Raw genomic sequence first — 15,850 nt, 5'->3', positions numbered from 1 at the left:
TGGATGGTGCAGTGGTGCAGTGGTTGTGTTGTTGCCTCACAGCAAGAGGTTCTCTGGTTTGATTCTTGGCTGGGGTGCCTTCTGTGTGGAGTCTGCATGTCCTTCCTGCATTCATGTGGGTTTGCTCCAGTTTCCTCCCATGTTATAAAGACATGCATTTGGAGTGTTTCTTCCTGGGCGTCCGGTGAAAATTGCCTTTGTTCCAAGTCAGACTTTCCTGGTAAACAAATGATAAATAAATAAATACCATGCCAGGAAAATGAATGGCCTTAAATCGTTCCAACCATCCTAATATATTAGCACAGCTCTCCTTATACCCAGGAGCCTACAGACTGCTCTGAGGTGACCTGTGTCTTACCTTTTGAGACATGAAAGACCCAGCCCTATATGACTTTTTTTTTTTTTTTTTTTTTACAAAAGCAGTGCCACTTGAAGCACCCACACGAGGAACCTAAATCTACACTAACAAATAAACAAGACTCACTGGAGGGATGGGTTCCTAACTCAGCATATTCTCAGCCCTGGGAATATGTTCCTACAACAGGTCAAACAAAGTACTACTTTGACTACCTTTAAGGCTAGTCTTGATGACTGGAAGGTAAACACAAACTTACCCCAGAATTGTCATGTGAGCGTTATTAATAAATGAAAGGGAGGTATGAACTTTTATGTGTTCCTACTTAAGGTATATATATATATATATATATATATATATATATATATATATATATATATATATATATATATATATATATATATATATATATAGAGAGAGAAAGAGAGAGAGAGAGAGAGATAGGCATCTTATGGTTTTTCTGACTGCTTGTAAGTATTGTTCCTATGTAATACTGATATTTAGGGGGGTCTTTATAATGTCTGTGATATCATATGAATTCAGTTGGATATTTTGTGTCACCTTAAAAATATCATGATATTTCAGTAGCACTCCGTTTTCTACCTTGCTGGTGACCTAGATTACATATTAAATTATAGATTCAGAGGATCTGTGAGGCATGATGGATAGATTTTCTTTCCTGGGGTGGTTAATGAACAGAGATTCCAAATAACGTCTTATCAGAAGGGCACTGAGCCCACCATTAATTAGCTGTGGCAAATTTGCTGGAGAATGTACACAGGAATGTGTACACTTCATGTGCTATAGCTACATGACAGACAGTACCCAGGAATGTGTATAATGTGTACACTTCATATGCAATAACTACAAGACAGACTGTACCCAGGAATGTGTATACTCCATATGCTATAACTGCGTGACAGACAGTACCCAGGAATGTGTATACTTCATGTGCTATAACTGCAGGACACACTCAGGGGGATTGTTATTCATTTTTTACTGTCACTTATGTGTTACTGTACTCCTGTCTATTTGGATGTTTGTCCAGTTTTTGACTCCAGACCAAGACTCAAACTGCACAGTATTGATCAGTGCTCTATCTCAGTAAATAAATTCAAATAAATAAATCCATTTTATTTATAATTTGTTGACTGGGTGAGTGGATTGGTCCAAGAACAATTTTAACCATGACTAGGGTGCAGTATGGATGGTATCAGCAGATGGTATGACACTGTCTATTGCTTAATGCAAAATCTGTGTGCCTAATGAATAGATGGCTGTGGTTCTGTATGATTAATGGGGGTTGATGCTGATTGGCTAAGTCTGACTTCTGGAAAATTAACCTCATGGAGGAAGTGCTTCCAGCCGGAAAGTAAAGGCAGAGATGCAGCACTTCAGTCAGTATCATGGGTGACCCAGGCTCAGCTTGTGACTTGGCCTCTAAAGGACTGAACCAGGTGTGGAGCAGAGTGTTCAAGAGCCAGCTTTTCTGTTTAAGAATTAATGAAAGAGATCTGCCAGTGTGGACCTGTGTTACAGCAACATGCATGTGAGTGTGTGTGAGAGGGAGGCAGGAGTGTGTGGCAGCTAACAAGCTCACTCAGTCCAAATGCAAAATAAATTCCTTACTGGTAGGAATAAGGTCGCATACTTGCATCGTCTGCTTATTGCCATTACATGCTTGTGGTGAGAAGTAATCTTAGCTAGTGGAAAAGCTGTAAAATGCAAAAAATAAGTTAAATTAGCCCTGTATACCACCTCTACTTTCTATTCTGTTAGGGCTTTGAGGCTCACCCCTCTGATTTAAGTAAAACAAATGGAGCAACTTCAGAGGTTTGTATTGTTTGGGATTACAAAAGGAACAATAAGTGGAAAAGAAGGGGGTTGGGGATGCATGCTGCCTGAAAGGACCCCCAAAGCTGAAGGAAAAATAATGAAATCAGTGCATATATAAATATGGTACATGCTTTGAACATTGAGGGAAGACAAATCAAATTACTATACATCAAAAACAGACTGGATTGATAGCTGACATGATTGCAAGAAAGCAGAATATTTAATTTTGCTACCAGTGACACAGACTTGGGAATGTGTAAAAGAACTATAATTGTCATCTGGATAGTAAAAGTTTGAAAGTGGCTCAGATCATTGATATTTTATAGGAAAAGGAGTCATACCTTTCAGAAGAGGCCAAGGGAATGACTTTCTGCTCAAGATGCTTGCTATACACAGACATATTAAAGGGTCTTACTGTCCATAATATAGATGCACCAGCAGCTGGGATAGAACCCCCCCCCTGAAAATATTGTGTCAGTGCCAGAATGAAGCCTGTCTGCCTTTATTTAAAGGGACTCTAGCCACCTCTGCATTAAACACCATACTAATAAACTGGGCAGCAGCTACGGTCATCCTTATGATTTCCCTTTGAGGAGGGAACCAGTACAGATGAGAAATTTCAAACCAAGCAAATTTCTATTATTTGTCATGGATGCAGACATTATCATAATGAAGAAGGACTTGATGTAAGACTCACAGAGGTTAGAAAGTTACTTGGAAAATGGTTGTAGGTCGGCTACTTTTAAGTAGCTTGAAAACAAACTTTTACCAGTTTACATCAAAAGGGTTTAAAAAATCATTTATCAAAGTAGGATAAGATGAAAAAGTTGGTGGAATTTTAACTTCTTGAGACTTGAATAAGTCTCAACAGCACCGTGCATGTCAGTGAGATTATAGCACAAGGCAGATCACAGCATTCACTTGTGGTAAATAGTTATGGGCTGAAAGAACAGCTGGCAGTTCTAAAGGAGGGGTTAGCTGAGGTCACTTTTCTGTGCCTTATTTAAAAGGATGAGTGCAGCAGGTGATGGAAGAAGCCAATATGGTTTGTCATGGAAGCAAAAGGATGAAGTGTAATGTTGGATTGTGCACAAATGACATAAGTTGTGGAAAATGTATGGAGGTTGTGCTGGGGAAACATAACAGTCTGAGATGCAAAGTGTCCATAAAAAAAATGGAAGTGAAGGTGACCAGTGACAAGAAGCTATTGGTGTGGAAAAATATAGATAAGGATGTTTGCAGAAACTTCACTGTAACAAATAGGTGCAAAGATGTAGTTATCACATTACAACATGGTAGGAAATCTCCACTGCAGCCAAGAACTAGAATGAATAGTTATATTAAATGTTACAGAAGGAGGACAGTTTGATCTTCAGTTCTTGGAGATACAAGATGGGGAGATAACATATAGAGAAAATTCCATGGAAACAAGTTGTGGAAGGAATACTTTGAGACTGTTCATCAAAAGCAGATGACTCACCACTTATGGCCATGGAGTTGGCTGTGCCACCAGCTGGTCTTATCTGTAACCCACTGAGATCTGAATGGGCATCAGAGGAACCGGAGCCTGGTGAATATAGTGTCAGTGTAAAAATGTAGCAGAAACTGATCAACAGCCCAACAATCCTATTGGTTTACTATCAGCTTTGGTCCAGTTGATAGAAGGGATTTGCCCCTTTGACCCAAAAGTAAAGGCCATGGACACTGTTTTGTACATGTAGAACTTGCATCCCAGTTCTATGGTGTAGTACAAGCACTCAGATATGGGTTCTAAACAAAATATATCCCCAGATGAAAGAATGTGGTTAGTGTATCCAATTAACCCCAGCTTTGATATCATGTGAACAGAAAGACAGTTAAAAATACATTTACCTTGGGTTAAGAAGCTTGATGATAGACAGACAATGGAATTTAGCTAATGACATTTCACCCATGGAGAATTTCTCTACTGAAGTCTGTAAATAACATCAAGTCAATCTTTTGTCTATGGAGAGATGTTCTAAGGAACATGTCTTATCTGCTAAAACCTAGCACCAAATTGGAAATAGCTGACCTTTGGTCATTCTGTCTTGTAGTATTACACTAGTGACTAGTTATTCCGTTTTCTGGCATTATAGCTTCTGGTCAGTTTGGCATCATACTCGGTTCAATTTGATGTTTGCCTTAACAAAGTGGCATAAAAAGGGCATATACTCTGTTGCCCTCCCTCTAAAGCAGTGCAGTCTTTTTGTGTTATGTGTCATCTACTCATTTTAAAAAAGTGAAGCCAGGTAGTGTGGGAAATATGCTGTCTTAATATCTGTTTATATATCTTTAGTACTGAAACAGTTACTTTAAGTTTTGGTATGAAGAATGGCAGAAGTTGTAATTTTTGTTTGCTTCTTGTTAAGTTCGCTGATGACCCTAATTAGGTGCTGATATTTGTTCATTCCATCTGCAAACCATGGCAATATTAGCAATAAAATGGACAAAGCCAGATCAGAAAACTTGATAGATGAAACACAGCAGTTGTTGGGCGTATAATGACCAAGAGTTCTTTTCTTAGTAGTTACGGTTTTCTTATTTGAGGCTAGAGTGACAGAAAAATGACCATTTCTGCTGATGACTGAAAATGAAATCTAACCATAATTTTCATAAATTAATTTAGCATAATGTTTGATATGCCCTTTTCTGCTGTCATGAAGCCCTTCACTAATGGAAAACTCAGTTTGAGATGCATGTACCCTGCAGCTTAGGAAATGACACAAATACCACCACATTACCCTGTGTTTCATTGTTCATGAATCTATTAGATTCAATTTAGGTGCTTGATACTCAGCAAAAGAAAAGCTCTGGAAGTCAGCTTTTTCTATAGCTGGTAATGTTTAGTACAGTATTTCCTTTCTGGTCACAACAAGCTACTGTAGTTGAGATTTTAAGTCACCGTTTATTTTTCAATAGTGAATCAACTAGTAATAGGTAGTCAGGTGTATACAGAGTTTTATTCCATGCATATCACAGGCCTTCACATGATAGTACTTTATAGAGTTCTTTTGAGTACCAGGAGATACTGAAATAGGTTGTCATAGGAATGGTCTTAAAATATTTTAATATCCTTAGCATGCACAATAAACATTAATAGCTAAAAGAAAATGCCTAATTTCTGCAGTCTTCCAGCAACATCCATCTATCTGTTCAGATGAGACTATGAGTTTTGTTAAATATTATTTTGATTTTTACATGATATATTTCAAAATCTATATGTAGCTGTTTTGGTCACTGTTTATTTGTACAACATTATTAAAATCGGGTGCATTACACAGCAGATTATGATGAGATACTGAGTTATTTGAAGTGAAAATGAAAGAACAAGTGACTTGTCAATATATTCAAAACTAAGCAGTATTCCAGAATTAATAAAGTACTAAAACAGAAAAATCCCAATGTGAGTTAAAAGGTAATTAAAACAAAATGATTAAGAAACACAAAGGCATTTGTTTCATATAAAGTGTGTCTTATTAATGCCTTGACAGCACATAAAGATGCATTAAAGAGCCGTAAAATGTATGAAATTCTCTAAGGTAAAATGTAAACTTATGTCATTGGATGATCCTATATTTATCTATATTTTTCACAGTTATATAAATAGCTACTAAATAAAAGATATAAAGGTTCATAGGTAGTTGCTAGGTTTGCAGGACCAGGAGACCATAGAGGAGGTTAGCCCAAATAACCAGTTAACCTTGTCTGGTTAACTGATGTAGTCAAGGTAGCAAATAATTGGCATATGAGGGAATCAAACCCTGTTTCTACAAGAGCTATACTTCACACCAGCCAGATAGAAATGCTAGCATGGACAGAAAGCATGGGATTGATGTTTTGATTGGCTGCATTACCTATGTTATATGTGATAATTTAATAAAGCTATTTCTTGTTTAAAAAAAGTAGCCATGTATTCCAAGACAGGATCACCAGTGCTGGCATCTGCAGTGCAGTTGATGACAACAGATGCATTACCGTGTCACCTGACAGGACTAATATTTCATTATTTAAATTAGTTAATTTCAAAAATCCCCTGCATTAAACAGCTACGCAGCCAGTATCAAATGAATGCCATGAATATGTGTCAAATGCACTCACAGGCCTGTATTATATCCATCGTATACTCGTTTGCATAACTAATCTCCCAAATCACACCCTGTGCTGTCAAGACAAAAATCTGTTTGAAAATCTATAAAGCAAAAACTGGCAAAGGAACCAAGGTATTGGGAGCAAATAACTATAGAGGGAAAAGTAATAGAATGGGAAGGTGCCAAGAACTTATTTGGACTGAAGGTTAGAGATTGCCTTCCATATCAAGGATTCATATCAGAGTATAGGCAAAGAGAAAGAAACAGGGGATCCTAAACAAAAGACCAGCACTGGTAGAGTTTTTAGTAGAACCTAGAACAAAAGTTGCCATTAAGAAAGAAATAATTAGCAGAGCATATAAAATATTGCATGATAACTATATGACTCAATCACAAGAGGTTAGAAAGGATTAGGAAGAGAGATTGGATAAGCAATTCACAAAGAAACAATGGGAGGATATATGTATGTCTCCCAAATATGCAACACAATCTAGAAGATTTAGGATCTTTGCCTGGAAGTGTTTACATAGATATTTTTATACCCCAAGCAGGTTCCAAAGAATATTTCCTCAGGTAGACAGCAAATGTTGGAAATGTGATGGGAAAGAAAGAGGTAACTGGGCACATATTTTCTCTGAGTGTAATGAGTTGGCTGACTTTAAAGATTTCTAGCCAGCTGCTCTGCTGGAGATGCTGAGTGAGCAAATTGAATGACTAGGAAATTATTTTTTTTTGAGCTATGATACAGAGTTGGAATTGGCTAGATAAAGTAAGGCCTCGTTGAGTCTAATTATGATGGCTGCCAAAAAAGCAATAACTAGAAAATGGAAATTAAAGTCTAAACCAACTTTACTAGAAGTAACAAAGATAGTAACAGAGAAAACAACTGGAACTGGGATCTTTAGAAAAGGGTAGGAGTAAATTACACAGGAAAAAAATGGGAAATGTGGGACCACTACATGCAGAGGAGGAACAATGTTTAAAAGAAGGCAGGATCTGAATGACCTATGTAATGGCTGGTTTACAATGCCTGGATATATTAAAAGTGATGTATAATGTTTGCAGCTACAGTTGTGTTGGCATGGTTTGTAAGGTATGTTTGCAACTGAGATTGTGCCGATATGATTTATTTTCATTTATATAAATGTAAGATTGTCTGTGTCACACATGATAATTTAATAAAAATGTTTCTTGTAAAAAATAAAATCTATAAACTAGAAGAAAAAGTAATGGGTAAAGTTTAAACTCACATTGCAATCCAAACTGTGGAACTCTATTCCAAACTCGTTTAGAACTACATCTAGCCTCCATGTATTTAAGTGCTCTCTTAAAGAATTTCTCACTGACTCACGGCTGTGCCCATGCACCTCACCTGTATGGTCTATATTAACAAGTATTTTACTTTCTTACTAACCTAACCTCTCGTCATACTGCCTATCTATACCTTTCTACACCTGTCTTTTCCCCACTATTAGGGTAGACTTGCGTCTTTGTATTTTTTTATTTCCTAGCATAATGGACTATACTTATAATCAATTTGTATATAATGACTGTCATATTTAATCGTTATTTTTTATTTCATTATATTTTTACATCACTGGTGTCTCCACATGCATTATTGTAGCCTATCAAACTGTTTGTATATACACTTTTTTAATTACATTTGTACTAGTATTTTATTTGATGTTATTTAATTCTCTGGAGATTTTATCCCTAGACTTTTGCTGAAAATAGGTATTTATTACCTAGTCAGACTTTTCTGTTAAACAAATGTCAATAAATAAATACATAAAATGTGCTAAACCACTTTTCTTAGTGAGAGTCAGTGTAAGCAATCTGGTCAGGACAGAACACTTTACTGCATCCACACAATAGTTCACAGTGCTTCCTGATAGAGCCCCAAGGGTTCTCAAGCAAGCTGAAAGATGTTCATAGGTTCATAGGTTCATACTAGGCTATCTGCCCTAGGGCATTTATAAGCCTAGCCAGAGTGTGTTTGGCTTTTGCCATCCATTTTAAATGAATTTTGCTATGCCAATTTTTCGAGGTTAGTATACTGTGCCTCTGTCTAACAGTGACACAGAAGTGATACCCGGGGTAAACCTACGATCTCCCATCCACTCATCAAGATTCCTCTTGAAGAGAGTCAATGAGGGACTCTGCCTAACCTGGACTGGGATTTTATTCCAGAGTGAAGAGAGCCTTTGGGTTATGAATCTGTCCCTCCAGCATGTCCTATTTATTTCAGTGCTGAGGTTCAAGTCTCTCGAGCACGTAGCTCGATGGGATTTGGATTTTCTGAGGTGCAGCATGTCCATTAATTCGGGTTGGACATGGCTTTATATGTCAGGCACAGATCGCCTCTGAGCAGGCGGTATGCCACTGAGTAGAGCTGGAGTTTCTTTAACCGGGCAGCATATGGCATCTGTTTGAGCCCTTTGATCCTCTTGGTGAGGTACTTTTGGGGTCTTTCCAGTTGCTGCAGGTGTCTGGTAAGGTACATCCCAAAAGGGGCATTGTACTCAATTATGGGCCTTATGAGGGATGAGTAAAGAGGCACGATGACCTCCCCTGATCTAGATGTGAATCTCTTCATGATTAGGTGGGCTATATAAAATGTTTTTCTAACCACTTTGGCCACATGGTTTTCAAATGAGAGATTGCTATCAACTTGGGTCCCCAGGTCCCTAATTACTTCTTCCATACTTAATGGATTACCACCTATGTGGTAATTTGTGGGCACTTTGTTTTTGCCAAAGGGGATGACTATACACTTTTTGGTGTTTAGCTTGAGGCCATGGCTCTGGCACCAGTTGTCTGTTTCTATGAGGCCCTTTTGTAGGATGCTTGTGTCGGCTGGAGAGTCGATTATGGTGCCTAGTTTGCAGTCATCTGCAAACTTGGTCAGCTATAGTCCTTCCATGTTGACCTGTACCTCCACGAAATATATACCAAACAAGAGAGGTCCCAGGACTTAGCCTTGTGGGACGCCACTTGTAACTGGTTTGGAGTCTGACATGGCTCCAGCAATTCTAACCATGTGGGTTCTGTCCATGAGCCAGTTTGCAACCCATCTAGTGACATAGGGGTTTATATTTAAGCTGGTGAGCTTATCTATAATGTCCGAGTGGGGTATTGTATCGAAGGCTTTTGCAAGGTCCAGGTAGGCTGTGTGGACCACCTTCCCCTCATCAATGGCCTTGGTGACTGTTTCAAAGAAATTGACCAGGTTTAAGAGGCAGGATCTGCCCTTAACAAAGCTGAACTGGGTAGGATTCAGTGTCTGTAGGTCCCCAATATCTTTATTTATGAGGTCCATGATGATCCTTTCCATAGCTTTGCAGACCAAGCTAGTCAGGCTTATGGAGCGATAGTTTCCAGGATCCATTGAGGCACAACCTTTGTGGAGAGGGACCACTGTTGCTGTACGCCACTCTTTGGGTACATATCCTGTAGTAAGGCTGAGATTGAACAGTAGTTTTATGTTTGGGTTTAGCTCTTCTTGGAGTTCATGTAGGATGCAGCCTGGGACACTGTCTGGTCCCATTGATGCTGTGTTTTTTGCTTTGGAGAGGGCGGCTCTTACCTGAGCATCTGAGATGTCAGGGGGGCAGCACTCTGCTGGGATAGATATTTGCCCTTTTGGTGGGGGGGGGGAGAAGTTTGCGCTGAACCTGTCAGCTAGGATGTTGGCAATGTCTGTGGGTTTGGTGTATTTTTTTGTCATTTTGGACTAATTCTGAGCATATCTGGGAATTCCCACCCAGGTTTCTAACATAACTAAAGAAAGCCTTGTGATTATCCTTAGTGTCCTGTGCAATATTTCTCTTGAAGCTGGCCTTAGATGATTTTATGAGTGCCAGTAGTTTTTTGCTAATACTGATCAGAGATGCCTTCCCTTTTTGGGATTTTTCTCTATCATGTAGTAGCTTTCTCCTTCTATTGTATAGTTTGTTTATGGCTGGGGTCCACCAGGCAGGATGCCTGCCTTTGGAGGATTGGGCCTTGGTTTTATTTGGGATTGCATGATCCATGCATTCCTGAAGGTGTTCATAGAATGTGTTTATAAAGGATTCTGTGGTCTGGGCCATATTTTCCACAGGCCCGGGGGCTTTGAAGGATTCCACCTCGGTTTTGAGGAGTGTGAAATTTGCTTTAGAAGTTTTTCACTGTGGTTTTCTGGGCAGGGGGTGGGGTCGGGATGTGAATATCCAGTGAGATTAGTTTATGGCCTGATCTTACCAGTGAGGGATACACTTCTGGTCTGGAGCATAGAGCCCCCATGTTAGTGATGATCAGGTCCAGTATGTTTTCCCCTCTTGTGGGAGTGGTAACAAGTTGTTCCATAGCATTTGAGTTTATAAATTCTAGGAACCTTTGGGCTAGGGTGTTGGAGCTAGAGTAATGCTCCCAGTCTATGTTTGGGTAGTTGAAGTCACCCAATATAATGGTGTTTGGAGAGACCTTCATATTTTCCAGTGTTCTCAGGAAGGCCGAGTGGGGTTCCTGGGTTTAGGAGGGTGGTCTGTAGCAGGCTATAAACTGGAAGGCAGTTTTACCCACTGTTAGTTGCACATGGATAGTCTCTGATGCTTCGTGCTGTGCCACCAACCTGGAGGTGTGGGTATCTTTGATGAATATTGATACTCCCCCTCCTTTTGTGGTTCAGTCCAAGTTTTGGGGCCAAAAAGCATGGTATGAGGTATAACCTGGTAGTGCTGGGGTGATCTCAGGAGCCTTGAACCAGGTTTCTGTTACGGCACAGATATCGTTGTTCTCCATGCTAAGGAGAGTTTCGAGTGCGTGCATCTTGAGGTTTAGACTTCTGGCGTTGAGTAGCATTACTCTTAGTTTCTTATCCCTTGTGATACCTATGGAGATGGGTTTGTCTTTTGAGCCTTGCCTAAAAAAGGCACTATGGGGGTGGCAAGAGCCTTTGCCAATATCCAAAAGCCCAGGGGTGACAGGTGCAAGCCATCCCTAGTGAAGCATCGTGGCTTGTCGAGCATGTCATCCCAGGCTGACAGGCATTGGATCCCCTTTGAATGACACCAATACTTAAGCCAATTGTTGAAATTGATCATCTTGTCTTCATATTGTGGCATCATTCTTGGTGAGAGTAAGATGCTACTTAAGGTCAGGGTCATACCGGCCTGGGCTACATGCTCAGAGATCTCCTCTATGTCTCTTTTCATGTAGTCCAGGGAGGTACGTCTCAGGTCATTCACACCAGCATGGACAATGACTGAGTCATATTTGTACTTGCCTTGGAGCGACCTGAGTGCTTGTGTTATGTGGCGGATCCTAGCGCCCAACAGGCAGCTCACTGTGACCTTCTCCTTGCTCAGCCTGGTGAGCGGGACGTCAGTGTGCCTGACGATAGAGTCACATTACAAGTGTATCAGGTGTGTTGTTTAGCCTTAAGGGCTGTGACTGTTCAGCACACTGGCTTTGTGAGCTATGTGTTGCACGTGTTTTGTTTTGGGGTAGTGGTTGCTTGGGTGTCTGCTTTGGAGGTCTCTGCTGCTTAGGCAGATTTTTATTTAGAGCCTCCGAGTATGTTTTTGTGTGTTTATGTGTTTGGTTTGTTGTCGTGGTAGGTCTATGTGAGACTGGAATTGTAGTGAGTGTGGTTTCCTTCTCCTCCTGACTGGTTACGCCAGTACTGAGTTGAGAGAGCTTAGCCTCCAGTTTGGCTATATGGTTGCATCTCTCACATGTGTTGGAATTTGTTGGGAGGAGGAGAGGGTTGTCTGTGTACATGAGGCAGTTGTAACATTGCCTCAAGATTCCCAGATTCACCAGCTGGACCAGAGAGGAGATTGACAACTGACCACTAGAATCGTATTTGGAATTACTTTATAATTGAAAAAAAGGGCCAATGGGGAACAAGGTACTCAAGGAGAGTTTGTGAGGGTGCAGTGCTTTTAATTTTTTAGTGCTGACTTATATAATTGCTTTAGTGAGCAAGTGCCAGGCTTTACAGTAGGAATAGGGTGTTTATTATGAGAACTAGATCAGTTCTAAGGGAAAAAGTGAAGAGCAGACTTTGTGGAGCCGAGAATGGTTTAAACCCAATTAAGCGGAGCTGCCTGATGCTGCACTATGCGCAAAATCGCGCAAAGCAGCGCCAAAGTGGGTTTTATACAGGGGGACTTGAAAGAGCTAGAAATTGGCCCAAAACGGCCAATAGACTGCCAGATTCTTGTGTTGGGAACACTCCTCCAGGGATAGATAGGCTGCTCTAAGCTCCCCAGTGCCACTGGTGAACAAAGAAGCCTCCCTTTATCCAAGAAAGGAAATGGACAACAGAGGAACTTTCCAAAAGTCCAGAATACAACAAAGCCTGTATTTGGACTACTCTAGGTCAGGAAAGACGGGAAACAAGGATATTTTTTTTTTGTTTATTTTCTTTTTTGCAACAAACAGCAGGAAAATGCAATAAATATGTAACACAGGCTAGCGCACTTGAGTGTGTAGCCTCAACAGGTAAATGCAACAAACAGGACAAACTTTAAAAGTGCAGGTGCCAAAACAACTTTAAACAGTTTAAAACAGTTCAAGAAGCAGAAATACTTGCAGTTTAGCTAGATCGGACAGTTGCCCAGGTAGTAGCAGGAAAAAAACACTTTTATCAGGTTAGCAGTCACTCTTTTAGCCTCTCTGCTGCTAGCACCACTCGGCAGGACCACGTGGAGCTTGGCTGAGTAATAACAAGCGCAAAAACCGTGCCAAAGCAGGTTTTATACAGGGGGACTTGAAAGAGCTAGAAATTGGCCCAAAACGGCCAATAGACTACCAGATTCTTGTGCTGGGAACACTCCTCCAGGGATAGATAGGCTGCTCTAAGCTCCCCACTGCCACTGGTGAACAAAGAAGCCTCCCTTTATCCAAGAAAGGAAATGGGCAACACAGGAACTTTCCAAAAGTCCAGAATACAGCAAAGCCTGTATTTGGACTACTCTAGGTCAGGAAAGACGGGAAACAAGGATAATTTTTTTTTTCTTTTTTGCAACAAACAGCAGGAAAATGCAATAAATGTGTAACACAGGCTAGAGTACTTGAGTGTGTAGCCTCAACAGGTATATGCAACAACCAGGACAAACTTTAAAAGTGCAGGTGCAAAAACAACTTTAAACAGTTTAAAACAGTTCAAGAAGCAGAAATACTTGCAGTTTAGCTAGATCGGACATTCGCCCAGGTAGTAGCAGGAAAAAATACACTTTTATCAGGTTAGCAGTCGCTCTTTTAGCCTCTCTGCTGCTAGCACCACTCTGCAGGACCACGAGGAGCTTGGCTGAGTAGTAACAAGTGCAAAAACCGCGCCAAAGCGGGTTTTATACAGGGGGACTTGAAAGAGCTAGAAATTGGCCCAAAACAGCCAATAGACTACCAGATTCTTGTGCTGGGAACACTCCTCCAGGGATAGATAGGCTGCTCTAAGCTCCCCACTGCCACTGGTGAACAAAGAAGCCTCCCTTTATCCAAGAAAGGAAATGGGCAACACAGGAACTTTCCAAAAGTCCAGAATACAACAAAGCCTGTATTTGGACTACTCTAGGTCAGGAAAGATGGGAAACAAAGATAATTTTTTTTTCTTTTTTGCATCAAACAGCAGGAAAATGCAATAAATATGTAACACAGGCTAGCGCACTTGAGTGTGTAGCCTCAACAGGTAAATGCAACAGACAGGACAAACTTTAAATTACAAGCGCAAAAGCGCGCTAAAGCTGGCTTTAAAGCAGGGGTTTAGAAAGAGATAGGAAATGGCCCAAAACAGCCAATAAGCTACAAGTCATTGGGCTGGAACCACTCCTCAAGGGACAGATAGGCTGCTCAGAGCTCCCCACTCTCACTGGTGAACAAAGAAGCTTCCTCCTATCCAAATAAGGATATGGGCAACACATGAACTATGACACAGCCCAGAGATCAGCAATACCTGAAGACTGGACTATTCTAGCTCAGTAAAGGTGGGAAAGAAGGATTTTTTTTCTTTTTCTTTTTTTAACAAAGTAGCAGAAATTAGGTACATAAACACAGTAAATACTTTAATTCGGCTAGCGAACTTGAGTGTGTAGCCAACCAGTTAAACTAAGCAAAAACAAACTTTAAAAGTGTAAAAAACTCAGAAATACAAGCAGGAATGCAATAAAACAAATTTGCAGAGCTTATTTAGTTAAAGAAACAGAGAAGTCTATATATACAGAAAAGCAGCTAAAACACACAAACACTTCAGATGCAGTGCAACCTAGAGCACTTGAGTTGTAGCAATATTAAGGCAATTACAGTTATAATAAATGCTCTGAAATATACTCTATATTTCCAAAATGTTTGAGAAGCACAGTCAGAACACAAGGAGATTCAGGCAAAAAAAAATGTTTTTTTTTTTTTTTGAAAGGGAAAAAGGAGAAACAGAAGGCCTTATCCAATGTTCTCTCTGTATTAGGTAGAATGAGCTAATGCCACTAGACTGGGAGGAGTGTCACAAATCAGATTTACAGTAGGGGCGGGCAACTGCAAAGCCACCAAGTACAACAGCAAGACACCAACTGGGAGGGGGGGTGGGGACAAAAACAATAGCCTACAGACAGTAAGCACTAGAGAAAGCCATAAATTAAAGTTTTTAAACAGATAAAGATTTGTAAAGATACAGAATGCATTTAACTGCAAACAAATCAGTTAGTTGTGCAGATTAGTTAATAACAATAAAATACACTCAAAGACTAAAAAGCAGGCAATAAAAGTGCTATATATTAATTGTTAGAAACAATAATCTGTATAAATAATCGAAAAAAAAAAAACAGGATACTTATATATCTCCGCTAACAGTTGTGGTCAACAACTCTCATCCACTCTGCTCAGTGTGTATAGACAGAAACCATATCAAAGTTAGGGCTTAAATACCAGAAGAACAACTTTTTTTTTTTTTTTACAAAAACACAAAAGAACCAGTCCCCACTAGCCAGCAGACAATTAACACAATCTAGCCAAGTTAAAGAAAGGCTTCAGCTAAAAACAATAGCCTACAGACAGTAAGCACTAGAGAAAGCCACAAATGAAAGTTTTTTAAACAGATAAAGATTTGTAAAGATACAGAATGCTTTTAACTGCAAACAAATCAGTTACTTGTGCAGATTAGTTAATAACAATAAAATACACTCAAAGACTAAAAAGCAGGCAATAAAAGTGCTATATATTAATTGTTAGAAACAATAATCTGTATAAATAATCGAAAAAAAAACAGGATACTTATATATCTCCGCTAACAGTTGTGGTCAACGACTCTCATCCACTCTGCTCAGTGTGTATAGACAGAAACTGTATCAAAGTTAGGGCTTAAATACCAGAAGAACAACTTTTTTTTTTTTACAAAAACACAAAAAAACCAGCCCCCACTAGCCAGCAGACAATTAACACAATCTAGCCAAGTTAAAGAAAGGCTTCAGCTAAAAACAATAGCCTACAGACAGTAAGCACTACAGAAAGCCACAAATGAAAGTTTTTAAACAGATAAAGATTTGTAAAGATACAGAATGCTTTTAACTGCAAA

The sequence above is a fragment of the Protopterus annectens genome, chromosome 2.part1, assembly GCF_019279795.1.
Source record: "Protopterus annectens isolate FY-2018-M chromosome 2.part1, PAN1.0, whole genome shotgun sequence".
Taxonomy (NCBI): Eukaryota; Metazoa; Chordata; order Ceratodontiformes; family Protopteridae; genus Protopterus; species Protopterus annectens.
This window is presented reverse-complemented; position numbering follows the sequence as displayed.